Genomic DNA, 17,897 nt, shown 5'->3' with positions numbered 1-17,897 from the left:
GAAATATTTTTAAATCATTTTTTAAATAATTTGAACAATTAATATAGTTCAATAGAATTCCACAGACCTAGACCCTCCCTCTAACCTCTGATGGTCCAGTGCAACGGTGTGAATCTGTTGTCCCAGAGGAGGGTCTGTGAGGGAGTTCTCCTTGGTTTCTCACACCCTGCCCATTCACTGCTTTCAATGGAGGAATGGTCTTTATTGTCATTAATACAGTACAGGTACCATACAACGACATTTAGGAGGGGGGGCTCCCCTGGTGCTTGGAAAAAAATAATAATACTAAAAACAAGAAGGGAAAAGAGCTGGTTTACATAAATAAAGGCTATATACACTATCCACTATACTATACTACTATACTATACAAATAAAACACTGTGCTGTACTCTATGCTATAAATATCCTAACATTTCCTATCTCTGAACCTTATGTACACAAGGGTTGTCATATTGCACATAGTATTATTGCACATAGTATTATTGCACATTGATTTAAAGTGTCGCAGTTTGCAGGTTTGAAATGTTCACAGTTGTATTTCAATGGAGGACCAATAGAAGTGTGTCTTATTACACATCACGTTAACTATGGAGTTGATCTCATCGCTGAGGAGGGACACAGTAGCCCTAAACCGTTTGAGCACTAAGATGACATTCAGCAGTTTCTGACCAACATCTGCATTCACAAATATATCATCGGTAGACTAAAGTTTGCCGTTTTCTGTCTAATGTATATTTGATGGACAATATTGTTTTCTGAATCTTGAAGCTTAATGTATCGGTACACACATGCAGACAAATATATTTCTCTAAAAGAGATGCTTCATCACATTTTTAACACACGCCTTGACCCGCAAAGCGCTAAGAATGGCAGGTGACACCACACATCCCACACACGGCTTCTTCAGACTCCTGTCGTCAGGGAGAAGACTGAGGAGCCTCCGGGCAAAGACTAGCAGGCTGAGAGACAGCTTCATCCACCAGGCTGTCAGGAAGCTGAACCCCCCCCCCAACATTACATACTTTAGCCACTTTACTCTATTATACTGAGCCACTTACCACTATTGCACTATTGTCATTGTTCATATTGTATTCCACCCCTGTACATTGTCCCACACATTTTAAATCTTTTATTTAGAATTTTTTGTATATATGGTTATTTTTAATCTTGTCGTATTATATTGTTATTTATTGTTTTTGTTTGCTATGCACCGTGGATGAGAGGGAAACGCAATTTCAGCCCTCTGTATGTCTGTACATATTGGATTGACAATAAAGCTGACTTTGACTGCTTCAATGAAAACAATACAGACTTCTCCCTTTAGAGTTCACATTCATTGATCATCATACAGTATCTATAGAATTATGTAAGTGAAAATATTTGTTCAATAAACAAGTCACTATTTACTTGTTGCAAATGTTTAGCATAGCATCTCATTCAAAGGAATGTTATGAACTCTGATATAATTGCGTTAACAGAGTTAAACTTGTATCAAACAAACCTGTATAAAATTCTAAATGTTTGCCTGCCTCAAAATATGATAGTTTAGGATATCTCATATTCTGGATGTCATTGTGGCCTAGTGGTGATAGTGAGCCTCATCACAAGACAGGTGCTAAGAGATTTTACACATTCAAGATGGCCTTTCAATCAATGAATTATTTTCCACAGTCTTGGTTTATAAGATGTCTTTCACTTAAGCTATAATCATTACTGACTCGCACTCAGACATGTAAAGGTGTTGAACATGTATTGAAGTAAAAGGATGGTAAAGTAAAGATCAAGATGACATGATTTCAATTGATTGTATTTATTACAACTGACTCAATGAGTCACATTTGAACACCTTAATTTAAGGTGAATGACACAAGACAAATACAGTGATGAAACATCACAACCAGAACTTGGAGACATCTCCAAGACATATGACACTCATATGTATGTATGACATATGACACTCTGAACACACATTTACTATCTTTATAAAAGACACATAGAAATGTATAAAGACATTAAAGAATTAAGAACATTGAGAAAGAATCGTTTTCTCCATTATTTAGAATACATTGTATTCAGATAAAGTCACAGACATCACAGACATCACAAAGGGGCTGTGGCTCAGCCGGTAGCGCTGGCCTCTAATGCTCGCAAGGTCGGCAACTCGCAGTGGGTAGAATCCCGGCTGGCCACGGGTCAAAGGCTCTACCTTGAGCAAGGTACTGAACCCCTAATTGGCCCTGACCCCTTGTCTAGAGCCACCACAACCAGAACTTGGAGACATCTCCTAGACATATGACACTCTAACTGAGTACAGGATACATCATTTGCTGTCTTGATACAAGACACATAGACATGTTTAAAACAAACATTAAAGAATTGAGCATTGAGAAATAACAGTTTCTTCTTTTTCTTCGAATGCATTGTATTCAAATAGAGGGGAAGAAAATTCACACACACGTACCACCATCAAAATTAACAGTTTTGATCCTGAAACAGATCAGTTGATCACAGAGTGGTGATAACAGGTATTTTACCCAGTTTGGGTAGATAATGCTCATGGAGGAACAGCTATGAAGTTCATCAGTCTGCTGATACATGTATCATACAACTTACTTAATATAATGTCAATATGACTTCATCACTCAACTAATTACATCTTCATCTCGTATAAAGGTTGACCTTAACAGATCAGTAATATAACATCTGAGAGAGATTAACGATACAGATACATGATCCTGATTTTGAGTAAAAAGTCCAAATGGAGGACAATAAAAGCCTATTAAAGCCATTAATTATATTGATCCATAATAAACATATACTCAAAACATGTTTCACAAATATGTCAAATTCATATTACCGTAATTAACACTTCAAAGTGTAGTGTTGATAAATATAATACATTTCTTATAAAAAATGTATCAGAACTTAATCAAGACAGCTGAAGTCTCAACCATAACAGGACAATAAGAGGCTCCTGCCAAAGCAGAAGGAGGAGGAATTCTTCCTATTCTTATTAAAGTCTCCGACAGTAGGAGACCAACATGGTCAGATATGTTTGTCTGTGAGTGAAGCTCCAGTCTGTAGGACTCTACCAGGGCCTCCAGAGGGCGCTGTTGACTGGACTCTTCTCTTCAGCACACCATCCTGTTCTTATCAGAGGATGGCTGCAGGCTCTGGGAATGGTTCAGCTGTCTTCTCTGGGACTGTGTCTTCACCTCATCCTCGGACAAGAAGTGCACCATCTCTTGGACACACCTGGAGTAACCCTGATTGACAGCTGCTGAGCAGGAGGAGGAGGCTTGTATTGCTTCTGTCATCTCAGGTAGCATCTACTCCCTCCAGGATGTCGGATTTCTCCGTCTTGGAGTCAGGCTGCTGGTTGAGGATCTCCGGGCCCAGGAGACTAGCTGCTCAATGCTGCTGCTGATACAATCTTTGCATAACTTTTCCACCACTGTTCTTTCTTAGCTGCAAAAAATGAAAAAGGAGTCATTAATAACTTATTCTGGCATGTGTTATCTGTCATTTGAAGATATATTAGCTACTACATATAGGCAATCCTGAATGAATGATTGTAATCTCAATTTACCTGGTTGGTCAGAGACTGGTGCTCCTTGGAGAAGGTCTTTGCTGAAGTGCTTGTAGGTGCCATGGCTGGACGAGTCTCTGTGTAGAGAGAATCTGGTTCCTACTGACTTCATCCCTCCTATATATAGTCCCAACTCTGCATATGAATGCCTGAGTCTCGGTCTTGTTGGAGTTTCTCACAGTCTGTAGCCAATTGTGAGCTTGCAGGGACAATGAGGAATGTGGAGCTGCCATGTGGTCAATGCTCTTGTTCCTGGGGTACATGTCATGTCTCAGGGGAACAGGTGGAAGGGTGGGAGGTGATGGAGAGAGACTCACAGAGCACTGTGTACATCTGGGAAAGTGGTGACCCTGCTGCTTGATGTTGGGATCAATGACACTGACACAGCACATGCTCATCATCTCCACATATCAACACACGTGTGAGACCACACATCCTTTATATGAAAACGTACAGTGTAATGTAATCCCCAGCTACACAGCAAAACTGCCGGTGTTAATTGTCCAGTGTTAGTGTAAATTAACAGAGGTCAGTGTTATTTTAACACTGAAATTATCTAAACTAACACTTCAAGAGTCAGTTCTTGAAAGTGTAGGCGTGGATTTTGGACGTTTGGAGAATGCCCACACTCTGAGTGTTAAATTGACCAATGCCCACACTCTGAGTGTTAAATTGACCAATGCCCACACTCTGAGTGTTAAATTGACCAATGCCCACACTCTGAGTGTTAAATTGACCAATGCCCACACTCTGAGTGTTAAATTGACCAATGTCCACACTCTGAGTGTTAAATTGACCACACCTTCACTTCCGGTGAAGAAGCGCCTCGACAGTCAATCTGCGTTCGCCCGTCGCCATTTTCCCTCCTGCTGCGGTAAGTTTTAGTCGATAAAATTTAGTTTCAGGGTGATATTAGCATAAGTATTACCATCAAGTCTGAACAGATTTGCATTTGTATGTAAATATTTGATCTTTAAAACCCATATCAAAACGTGTTTTTGTGGAACTGGTCGATTGCTAGCGTGAACTCAGTAATGTTAGTAGTCTACTAGCGTCAGCTAGCTAATACTAACTTTAATGTAGCATACTGTCGGGAGGATATAATGAACTTTGCTATCTATTTGCCGCCGTTTTTGATTATAGTTTTTGTCTTAGTTTTCACTTGCAACTGCCGACTGGAGTGAGATCAGAGACACATGGTCACAATGTAAAAAGGTCAACCTTGATAACTTATATGTGTGAACACCCTACATAGTGTAGCGAACCTGGTTCCCTAGTTAGCCAGGACAATGGCAGGCTGGGCCGTAGCTAATCTGCATTTCCCAGTTCGGCCGGTGTTCGGGCCAGCTAAGAATCGTCCAAAAACACCGTCAAGGTCATAATGTCCGTAAACAAATGTTGTGTTGTGTTAGTTAAGGGTTACGTGTTTGTGTTTGAGCTAGGACGGCTAGCTAATTCTGCCACACCATTTGATGGGGTCCCCGTCAGTGAGAGCAGGGTGGGGAACGTTGTAACCGGTGGACGTTGCAAGCTCGCAAATAAAAAGCTATCTATCTAGTTGACACAATCCAAGGTTAATCTGTAAAATTCTTGAATATTTTTGCAACAATGTTTTAAATTAATGAAGGATGGCTGTTGGACCTGTCAGTCACATCACGTGTCATGTAGCATCTAGTGTAAGGTGACCAGATTTCTCAAATGCAATCTGGGGACATTTCCAACTTTTTAGGAAAAATGTATACATTTTATCATGATGAAATACAGAAACGGGGACAATTGCTGTTTCATTTATTTTGACCTTATTTTGACCAATGTATACACATTCAAGCAAGAATACTCAAGTGTAACAACTGGAATGTGCCTCTCAACATTAGTGTCAGTGTACTGTAAGTGGTATTAAAAGTAATTCTTAGAACTGTTCAGGTTGACGAGCCAACCATCAACCAAGCGGGGGGGTCTGGGGGTCCTCTCCCAGAAAAAAAGAGGATTTAACACTTAATTTCCTGCATTCTGGTGAATTTGTACACACTATTGTGCTTTTTATGCCCATTTTTATCTCCACTACCCTACTCATACTTTAAGCCTAACATAATGTTTAAGCCTAACATAAGACTAATGATGTCAAAATTCTGTATATTGTATTGTATTTTTATTAATAATTTAAAACAACTTTATACACCCACTGCATATATTTCATTGTATTATCTTATTAATAATAATAGCCACCAGGGCTATTCTCCACTAGTCTGATTAGATTGAACTAATAATAGCCACCCCATAAGCTATTCTCCACTAGTCTGATTAGATTGAACTATTCCAATTCCAGGACTGCAGCACAGAGCATAGGTGTTAAATATTAATGTTATGACAAACCCCAGAATTGGGACAGCAAATTGAGGTTCCAGCAGCTTTATTAACATTGGGTTTAAATACAACATATTGACAATTAGGCACTTATGCTTTTGGAAATCTTCATCGTCTAGACTAGAGTAACAGACTTCTCAGAACAAGAGCTCGCCTCGAGCCCCAGCTAGCACTTTCACTTTCCATGGCAAACTATTTTACAACTATAAATGGAACTGTCAAACTAATGTGGAAGACACCACTGCTCACGTGCCACTCTAGACCACCTCCACTGGGTCCTGGTAGTCTGGAATGGATAGAATCACAGTAGAAGAGAACATGAGTGCAAAACTGAGAGAATAGTGATTTGAAATGTACCATTAACTAATTTAACCATGCAATAGCACCAGAAAGGTCAAACAACATAATGGTAATGTATTAAATAAAATAAAAAACATTCATAACTAGCACTGGTAAGATTCACTCATCAGAGAAACATATTCACAGCTTCTGTATAGAGAATCTCTCTCACTCACCCCTTACCTAATCATATTTCTCAGAAGAATGTATTTTCCTCTGGATGGCCTTGTCTTTGGATAGGAGATCCATGAACTCATGACAGGGAAGGTTGATGTTTGTCTTGACAGTAAGCATGGCCTTGATGGCCCTGTTACTGAGCTGTCAGCCCTGTTACTTGTATAATATTATAATATAATTTAAACAATGAAAAGACTAATGCAAAATCAACTCATTTTATATGTAAAGTAAAATAGACCAGTAATCCACACAAAGAAATCAGGGTATTATTATGTTGTTTCCATAACTTTTTCTTAAAACAGAAGATGCTGTCAATTGTAAATGAGCATATTCATCATGGAAAAAAAGTAAACTCCTCATTATTCTCACTTTACGAACACACTTATTGTAACAAAGGGGACTTTATATTTCATAGAATATCAGATTTGTTCTAAATATGGATTTAAAACATTTTCAAACATTAATTAATATGTCGGTAACAGGGTTGACGAAACAGACTTACGCATGTTGATTATGTGAAAATAAATAAATAAATAAGATACCCTGAGATGGCACGTCATTTTTTTCTAAGAGGTGAGGATCTACTTCATCCAAAAAGGGGCTTCAACTTTTAAATCAAATACTCAGAAAACCAAACATTAAAAATGGAAAATGGCACGTTTTCGTATAATGACCCATAGGTGATTACCAGCAAGACAAACAACATAACACAACGCAAAGCACTCAGCTAGTACAAGCACAACCCAGTCCTAAACAAAATAAAGTAAATTCAAACATACCAAAATGCAGTATCTCCAGCCAGGAAAATCCTCAAGCTGTGCCTGGGTCAGTCACTGGAACAAATGACAAGGAGGCTGTCAGCAACCGCACTATTTATACAAACAGAAGCTAGCAATCATAATGAGCTCGCTAATGGGGAACAATCACTGAATCGTGGCTGAAATGATTCCTATTGAATGTAACGATCGCCCATTAACGTGGTAATATGCATACATTGACATTACAATAGGGTCTATAATTCTAACGTAACGCTTCACACAACAGCGCTGACATTATAGCTACCAATATTAGGCTGGTTGGGTGATCACTAGCTAAAGTAAATGATCAATGCTCTTTACAAACACCACGAAGCATTGTCAGCTCAAAATCAGCAGATTATTCTGTATTTATAACGTGTCATGAACATTCTGGTGCTTACTGTCATCAAGATTCACAGCACTTACCACAGTTTATTCAGCAGGTAAAGTTTGGCGGGCGGCTGATGCACTTGGTGGAGGACACCAAGTGGAGGACACCAAGTGCACCAAGTGAAAAAAAAATAAAAATAAAAAATGCTTGAAACTGGGTCTTTTCCGGGGACAGTTTGTTGCCGGGGACAGGTCATAATCGGGGACGTCTGGTCACCGTAATCTAGTGGGAGATCAGGAGGCTGCTGTATTTGTGTGTTAATATCAATCTGGTTTTGAATTTTCATTGAATTTCCACAAAAATAACCAGTGATAGCGGTTTAGATGTGTTCATTTATACTCAAGTAATGAAGGCCTATGTTCTTATTGAGAGAAAGAGACCTGTATGCTATTACAGTATTATAGTAGACACGTGTGCAAGACGTTTTGTAAGTAGATTGTGTTCTGCCATTCTTCCCTTTGAAGTGATATGCTGGTTCCTGTAGAGCAGGGGTGCTCACACTTTTTGGAACCAAGATCTACTTTTCAAGTAGCCAGTCTGCCAAGATCTACCAGTCTAGTTTCAACATAGCAAACGTACATGCACGTACTACAAACACACACACAAACACACACACACACACACACACACACACACACACACACACACACACAGTTCCCAGCCTGCATAGTAAACTCACAATACACTTTCCCTCTCTCTGTCACACAGCCACAGGAGAAGACCATCACAAACCCTCCCTCTTTGCTATTCTCGCTCACACACATTCACACACACACACACACACACACACACACACACACACACACACACACACACACACACACACACACACACACACACACACACATTTGCCAGTCTGCATAGGGAGCCATAGCACAAACCCTCCCTCTCTCCCCCCCTGTCTCTCCCTCTCTCTCTCTCACTCTCTTACACACACACACACACACACACACACACACACACACACACACACACACACACACACACACACACACACACACACACACACTCACTCACTTTCTCTCACTCACACACTGACAGCCAGTCTGCAGTACCATAGCCAACTACTGATCCAACAAACAGAAAAGTAAACCAGATACAAAACAGGTAGTTCCCTAGTTTGAAAGGAGGAAATAAATGCATTTCTCTACCTTAGTGGGAGACCTGGCACTGGGAGGAGGCAGCTAGTTTCTAATAGTCAGGGCTGTAGGAGCTGGTTGCAAGGTGTCATCAGCCACTGTGGATCTGTCATCGAAAAGGCAATCTGCAGCCTCGAGAAACTGTTTTCACAATTTCGCCGTCTTTGAATGACTTCTTGTGTTTAACAAGAACGTGACTGACGCGATAAGAAGCTATCGTTGCAGCCGTACGTTTTCGCTCTTTTGCCACATTTCCCTTCTTCGAAATAGCCATCGTAGATTTGCTGATCAGACAGACGCATTTCCAATATCACATCGTGTAAAAAAGTCCTCCTCCCATTCTGGATGGAAGTTATACGTTATTGGTTTCTTACTTGGTCCAGCTTCCCCACTCATTTGTATAGCCTTTATTTAGTATTATATAGTAAATAGTAGAAATTGGAAGATCAGATCGCAGACTGGCTTACCTGTACGTCAATCAAGTGGCAAAAGCCATAGTGAGGATGGATGATAGGCAAACTTTTTTTTTTTTTTTGGGGGGGGGGGGGGGTTTGTTCAATGCCATGCGATCTACCCATACTACCTTTGCGATCGACCGGACGTATTGGGCACCCCTGCTGTAGAGTATAAGGGAGTGAGCAAATGGGTCAGGGTACCACAGACAGAGGATGGGTCAGGGTACCACAGACAGAGGATGGGTCAGGGTACCACAGACAGAGGATGACTCAGGGTACCACAGACAGAGGATGGGTCAGGGTACCACAGACAGAGGATGACTCAGGGTACCACAGACAGAGGATGACTCAGGGTACCACAGACAGAGGATGGGTCAGGGTACCACAGACAGAGGATGACTCAGGGTACCACAGACAGAGGATGGGTCAGGGTACCACAGACAGAGGATGGGTCAGGGTACCACAGACAGAGGATGGGTCAGGGTACCACAGACAGAGGATGGGTCAGGGTACCACAGACAGAGGATGGTCAGGGTACCACAGACAGAGGATGGGTCAGGGTACCACAGACAGAGGATGGGTCAGGGTACCACAGACAGAGGATGGTCAGGGTACCACAGACAGAGGATGACTCAGGGTACCACAGACATAGGATGGTCAGGGTACCACAGACAGAGGATGACTCAGGGTACCACAGACAGAGGATGGGTCAGGGTACCACAGACAGAGGATGGGTCAGGGTACCACAGACAGAGGATGGGTCAGGGTACCACAGACAGAGGATGGGTCAGGGTACCACAGACAGAGGATGGGTCAGGGTACCACAGACAGAGGATGACTCAGGGTACCACAGACAGAGGATGGTCAGGGTACCACAGACAGAGGATGGGTCAGGGTACCACAGACAGAGGATGACTCAGGGTACCACAGACAGAGGATGGGTCAGGGTACCACAGACAGAGGATGGGTCAGGGTACCACAGACAGAGGATGGGTCAGGGTACCACAGACAGAGGATGACTCAGGGTACCACAGACAGAGGATGGGTCAGGGTACCACAGACAGAGGATGGGTCAGGGTACCACAGACAGAGGATGGGTCAGGGTACCACAGACAGAGGATGGGTCAGGGTACCACAGACAGAGGATGGTCAGGGTACCACAGACAGAGGATGGGTCAGGGTACCACAGACAGAGGATGGGTCAGGGTACCACAGACAGAGGATGGGTCAGGGTACCACAGACAGAGGATGGGTCAGGGTACCACAGACAGAGGATGGGTCAGGGTACCACAGACAGAGGATGGGTCAGGGTACCACAGACAGAGGATGACTACAATTACTCCCAGTTTTTACAAGGAGGTAATTTGAGTGTCATGTTTATTCATGCCTTCAGGTTTTTCACTGTTTGCGTATGTTTAACTTAAAATCATGTTATGTATGACCCAGTGTTTCCTCCAGGAATTTTTACAATGGTGGCGGGTAGTGCTGACCGCGCGCGCTCGCGATTTTTTCGCGTGCACGCGCATGAAACGCGCACGCGCGCTCAAAACAACGACGTAATTTCAGCCAAAACTCGAGAATGGCCCAAAAAAATAAAATGTTTTCCTGTACTTCTCCCGTGTGTCTCTTATTGTCTGTGTCTGCATGTTTTTCCAGCATGTAATTCCGTTGTCAATAAAAACAAAAACACTGATCTGACGTTTTTTTTCACAACGTTATTACTTGTCACTTTAAGCCCAGGAGGGAGTTAGCGATTAGCGATGTTTAGCTTAGCTTAGTTTAACAGAAGTATCTTCACTTTTAACATGACTTCCCGTGGTCGTAGAGGGCTGGTCGACGGCTTAAAATGACCGTGTAGACCTGTAGACCTTATCCAGCTATAGTCTTGTGTTTCTACCCCGGGCATAGCCGGTGTTATTCACGGACAAACACTCCTGTTAGAGTGGTTCTAGTACACTGGACATAGGTAACACATAGAGAGGCTTCTCCTCTCTCTCTCCATCCTACACTACACTACACTACGCATCCTATACTACACTACACTACGCTAGCTCGCGGTGTTCGGGTGACAGCCAGGGCGCGTTCATAAATACGCTCTGGAAATCTGATCAGCACTCACGGAATGCCTCTTGTCCAATCAAATGACTTGGTCCCTTTATGACGTTGAACCCAGTGTGCGCTCCGGGGCTCTCAGAGCGAATTTACGAACGCAGCCTCAAGTTCAATACTCGCGACACACACGGACTGGTCCAGTTTCAGCGCTTGTGGGTGTGTCTAGCGCTGTGAAGGTCTGAAAAGCGGCCTAAATTTTTTTTTTTTTTTTTTTGAGAAATCTGAATGGTGGCGGAGGAAATTCCATCGTGGCGGTCCGCCACGATGAAATGCATGTAGAGGAAACACTGTGACCCTTAGTGGAGTTCTTTTATTTTTCTCTTAGTGCTGGCAAAATTCAATTTGCCAGGTTGTACTTCCTTGATCCTGAAGGATTCTTCAGGAGTGGAAGTGGATTCAGACATATTTGACGAACTTTTGAAGTCATCTGGGGTGTCTTTCAAGGCAGAAGAGTGTAATGGTAAGAAATTGCAGGCTCAAACTTGTTTAATGTAATAATTTAGAGAATGCAGCTCTGTTATTAATCTTGTAAAATGAATTTTACAATACAAGGCTGTGTTTGTGTTCTTAGGCAACAGTGTTGAGGACAGAGGGCTCATCTTTATCAGAGTGGTCACCATCACATGCATCCCAAGGGTCATCATCAGGTTCAGACTCAACAGTACGGTAATACTGGAATCTACCAAAGCGCGTAAAAGAATGCTGGTTGAAGGACCCCCTGATGGCAACGTTGCAAGAGATGTAAGTTATCTTTAAACTAGGGTCCACAAGTATGTTCACCATTTCTTCTTGTAACATCACAAATGCTGTTTGTTTTCTCGTATTCTTTGAAGATTTGGTCACCCCCGGGCTTTGAATACAGGGCTGCTTTGACGGTCTGAAACAACAATTACATGACATTCATGCAGTGCACCTTCAGGGAAGACAAACATTCAGGCTGACATACCTACTGTACCTGCAGTACTGAAGTAACTATTGTGTCAAAATAATATTTTCACGTAGGGTTAGACCAATACATCAGGGTCCTTTTAGGAATATCAGATATTGGTGTCCATGTCTTTCCTCACTGGCTGGTTGCATCATGAGATGTTTTTTTTTTTGTAATTTAAAATGTTTAAAGATATTATAATATGTATATAATATGTATAATATTTAATATTGGTATAAAATATCAGCTACTGACAGCTTCAGAAAACATATCATGAGTATGGCATGAATATGGGCCAGGGAATTGATATATTGCTCTATTTCACAATTTGGATGGAATCTATACCTATAGTGATATGTCAGTGAAATATAATTAGTTTTATAGTGTTGTACATGAGGTCAAATAGCACTCATCTTGATCCCAGAGGGTCTCCAGATGGCACAATTTGGAGTTCCGCATAGACATAGCTACAATAAAAGGTCTCTAGAATGGCACTGGCACCCATTACAATCATCTAACTTTGCAGAAGTACTGATCATACATTAGGATAATGATTCAAAGTTGTTTTGGCCTACTATCTCATATTTCCAAGCTAATATTCACTCTAAAAGCTGTTTTTTTTAGGCAATGATTGAATTTTTGATTTTTTACAATGTCCTAGCTCTATTTGTTCAGACACAGTAACATATAATGGCCTTTGTGGTTGTGGAGATATTCTATTCATTGTAGGCATATCATTTTGAGCAGGAAAAAAAAACAGGAACATTTCTATGATCACCAGAGTGGTTCCGGTTACCTGGCATGGAGGTTGAAAACTGTTCAGCGCAACTCTGCTCAAGAAATCAAGAAATCCAAGTCCAGTTTTCAAGATGGCCCCAAGACTCCTCGCAACATGCGTTCAATTGTAAGGCAGTTGGCAGGTGATGAATGCAAGGAAGCTATGTCGGTGATGAGGCACTCAAGTGACATGGCCCTTGTCAAAGACAAAATGAAGGCACCATTTCAGCACAGACAACAGGTGGTTCAAGACCCAGCCACAGCCTCCACTGTCCTAGACCTTTTTCCAAGATTCCTGGATACATCTGGCTTGGTAAGACATACAATGTAATTGTTGACAGCTTGGTTGCTTTATTAGTTTGCTCTCTAATGTGTCTGTTATGTTTTGTGTTTAAGATTGACCAAGACTTGGGGACTTCCGGTTTGATGAGGCAGTGAATAGTCGTGTGCGCGGAGGGCTCCGATAAAACCTGTCATATAGACTTTTCTACCGACTTTCCCACCTCACAAAACTGTCTGTACATTTATAATAGTTTGCGTTGAACTTTTAAAAGTTGTTACGGGCCATGAGTAGCTTGAGACAGAGACAACCATCGACGGCAAAGAAAGGTAGCACCATCTCGGCTAAGCTAGCTAACATGGCCACCGCCTCGGCTAGCAAGGAAGATCTACCAACTGACGCCGGGAGCACTGACCCAGTCACCAAGAACGACCTGGAGGCTCTCCTGAGCAAGCAGCGTGAGAGCTTTAAAACAGACATGGCTATTTTGATGAAAGAATCAACAGAGTCCCTGAAGGTGGCGGTGGATTCACTGGGACAGCAAGTCGCACAATTCAACAGCCGTCTGTCTAAAACCGAAGCGGTGGTGGGTGACAACTTTACAAAACTCACCGAGATGGAAACCGCGGTCGCGTCCCTGCAGTCCCAGACCGCGACACTTCTGGAGCGGGTTGATGATCTTGAGAATAGATCCAGGCGGTCGAACTTGAGAATAATCAACATACCCGAGGGAAGCGAGAGAGGCCAGCCCCCAGCGAAATTCATATCCGACCTGATAATGGAGGTGACGGGCCCTGGTGTTCTCAGCGCTCCTCCCGAAATAGAGCGGGCGCACCGGTCCCTCGGCCCCAGACCTGGGGATGCCAACGCGAGGAAGCCTCGGGCTTTTATTGTAAAGTTTCTACGTTTCCAGGAGAAGGAGGCAGTCTTGAGATGGGCCAGGCAAAACAAGCTGGACTACGGCGGAACGGAGCTGAGAGTATATCCTGACATCAGCGCGGCTCTCGCTAAAAAACGGGCCGCGTTCAACCCTGTCAAGAGCGCTCTCTACCAGAAGGGAATTCAATTCCGCCTTCTTCATCCAGCCCGTCTCCAAGTCTCGTACAAGAACGAGGAACACTTCTTCGAGTCCCCGCGGAGCGCTCAGGGCTTTTACGACGGGCATGTTGCATCCACGGGCTCCATACAGACCAATGGAGAGCCGGACGAGCTGGACTGAATGCGATGGACAACTATAACAGCGCCGGGGAAGTTTATGTGTGGGCCAACAGGGCACGCACACTGGGTTAATCTGAATGCGCGGTTGATGGACAACTGTAACAGCGCCGGGGAAGTTTAAGTTTAACTTTAGTGACACTTTTTTTTCAGTGCCTTTCCCTCTGTTCTAACTGGTCACAGCTAAGTACCACATTTACATTTCTTGTATAGATATACTTTTACTCAAGTTGTTGAAAGAAATCACATTTGTAAATGTAATGTTTTTGCTTGTGTGAATGTTACGCTGTCCTGTTGTATGGTATTTTGACAGACGGGAGTGGAAAAGCTGTCCCCTCCTTCATTCAAATCTGAGACTATTATCTGATTGTCAATGTTGAGGAACAGCATGGAGGTGTGTGTGTGTGTGTGTGTGTGTGTGTGTGTGTGTGTGTGTGTGTGTGTGTGCGTGTGTGTGTGTGCGTGTGTGTGTGTGCGTGTGCGTGCGTGTGTGTGCGTGCGTGTGTGTGCGTGTGTGCGTGCGTGCGTGTGTGTGCGCATGCGCGAAAGTCTGGAAGTCCTCTGGTGCCCTCCCGTCTGTCAATAGCTCTAGTTAGGCCTACTGTTGTGCTGTTTAGGCCTACCGTGCTTTTTGTATGGTACGCAGTTGATGTTGAGGTTGAGTTACACAATAGTGTACTTTATATCACAGACTGGTTTGTAGGGATCGGAGCCCTGCATGCTAGGTTACATTAGATTATTATTAGATTTATGTCATACGGAAGTGACACAGTTTTTGGAGTCCTGCTGCTTGTTCTCGTTCTTAGAACAAGCCTAGGAATGTGTGTTTATGTGCTCTCGGTTCTGAGAGCTTTGTTTAGGGGGGAATTATGTGTTAGGTCCTACTACTACAAGTGCTTTTATATCATTTTTTATTTTATTCACCATCTTGCTTCGATAAGGCCCTCTTCATACAACAATATGCATAATATTAGCTATGGCTAATGCAATGGGAAATAGTGGAGCATGTTTGAGATTTGTTTCATGGAATGTTAAGGGGATCAATGCCCAGGTGAAAAGGGGTAGGATATTCTCTCACTTGAAGCACCTTAAAACAGACATTGCCTTCCTACAGGAGACTCACCTGACCAACAGAGACCACCATAGACCATTTAGAGCAGTACTGGAACCGGTACAAGGGTGTACCAGGACCACCATCAGGTTGTATTGCTGTCATCTTTACTGTCTCTATTGTGTTGTTGCATCATAACTGTGCTTAAGTTTCTCTTTTGGCAGGACCTGTGACCATACTGGATGCAGAACGATGCAAATACAACACAAAATTTATGGACAGTGTGTACGCCGATAATATGCAAGGAATTTTTCCTGGATACATGGTGTACAGGTTTTTGCCCTTGCTTGCTTGCTTTGTGCCGGTGGTCCTGGCCGCTGGGTACTGGTAAGCAAACTGGCTAGTAGTCGCTCTATTGGTAGAGGGCTGCAAGGGAATTTTTCCTGGCTACATAGTATACAGGTTTTTTTTACTTTTGCCTGCTCGCGGCTCTGTCAGTATTGATTGATTGATTGACTGATTGACTGAACATTTTCATTGTGTGAAGCGCATTGAGTTGCATCTTGTAAGAAATGCGCTATACAAATAAAATTTGATTTGATTTGATTTGATAGACTCAAGGCTCAGTGGGTTGGCCAAACCTTTCACTCTAATTTTAGTAGCAGAGCTAGGGGTACAGCCATCTTAGTGCATAAGCGAGTACAGGACGTTTTGTGATAGTCACAGGCTCTCTTAGTAATGTCTCTGTTGTTCTTGTGAATCTCTATGCACCTACCTGGGATGACGAAGCATTTGTTGGGAAGGTAATGTCACTCCTTCCCGATCTGAACTCCCACCACTTGATATTGGGCGGCGACCTCAATTGCACCATGAACCCGTTACTAGACAAATCCAGCCCGAAACGAGACACCCCCACAAAAATGGCCAAGGCCTTTTCGTCATTTATGAATCAGATGGGATGTGTGGACCCGTGGCGCTCTTTCTATCCCAAAGCCAAACAATTTTCTTTTTACTCCCATGTTCATAAAACATTTTCAAGAATTGATTATTTTTTTATAGACAGCTACTTTCTTCCCTCTGTTGCAAGCACGGAGTATTCAACCATAGTATTATCGGATCATGCCCCATTGCTACTTGACCTCTCATTCACACTATTACAAAAAACACGCCCTCCTTGGAGACTGAACTGTCTCTACTCTGGGAGACTTTGAAGGCAGTACTTAGAGGAGAAATTATATCGTATTCAGCGAGCCAAAACAAACAGAGAAAACAAAAACAGGAACACCTTTTGAGTAGCATAGCAGATATAGACCGTAAACTATCAATATCTCCATCCCCTGAATTAGAAAAGGATAGACAAAACCTACAGATGGACTATAACTTGCTCTCAACGCAAGAAACGGAGAAGATGCTTTTAAGATCGCGTGGATTTTTATATGAGCATGGGGAAAAGGCAGGCCGCCTTCTGGCACACCAAATTAAGATCAATTCGGCCTCCCATCAAATTAGACAGATTAGGACCCCTTCGGGTGAACTCACAGCAATTCCATCGGTTATTAATGACACATTTAAAACATTTTACTCTGGACTGTATGCGTCACAATCCCCAGCGGATAATGCAGACAGGACAGTATTCCTTAACAATTTGGCATTCCCCTCCATTACACCTGTTCAAATGGGTGTGATGGATCAACCTTTAAAACCCAGTGAAATTATGGATTCGATTAAACTAATACAAAGTGGCAAGGCCCCCGGCCCAGACGGCTATCCAATAGAGTTTTATAAAAAATTTAGTGGTAAATTAACTCCCCTCCTTTTAAGAATGTACAGTGACTCCCTGGACCATGGTGTTTTGCCCCAAACACTTACGGAAGCGTCGATAACTTTACTCTTGAAGCCAGGCAAGGATAATTCTGATTGTGGCTCCTACCGCCCCATATCACTCTTAAATACAGACTATAAGATCCTAGCCAAAACACTGGCCACACGACTTGAAGCAATCATGCCAGACGTTATATCATTGGATCAAACAGGGTTTATGAAGAACCGACATTCCTTCTCCAATATTCGCCGCCTTCTAAACATCCTTCTCTCCCCTGCGTCTGATGAGACCCCAGAGGTGGTGGTCTCCTTGGACGCAGAAAAAGCGTTCGATAGGGTGGAGTGGGGGTATCTGTTTGAGGTCCTTAAGAGGTTTACCATCGGTCCCAAGTTTGTGTCCTGGGTAACGTTACTATACTCTTCACCTAGGGCCTCGGTGAATACTAATGGAATGAACTCCCA

Source organism: Nansenia antarctica, assembly GCF_963989245.1.
Source record: "Nansenia antarctica genome assembly, chromosome: 18".
In the NCBI taxonomy this organism is placed as follows: domain Eukaryota; kingdom Metazoa; phylum Chordata; class Actinopteri; order Argentiniformes; family Microstomatidae; genus Nansenia; species Nansenia antarctica.
Note: the sequence above shows the minus strand (reverse complement) of the source record.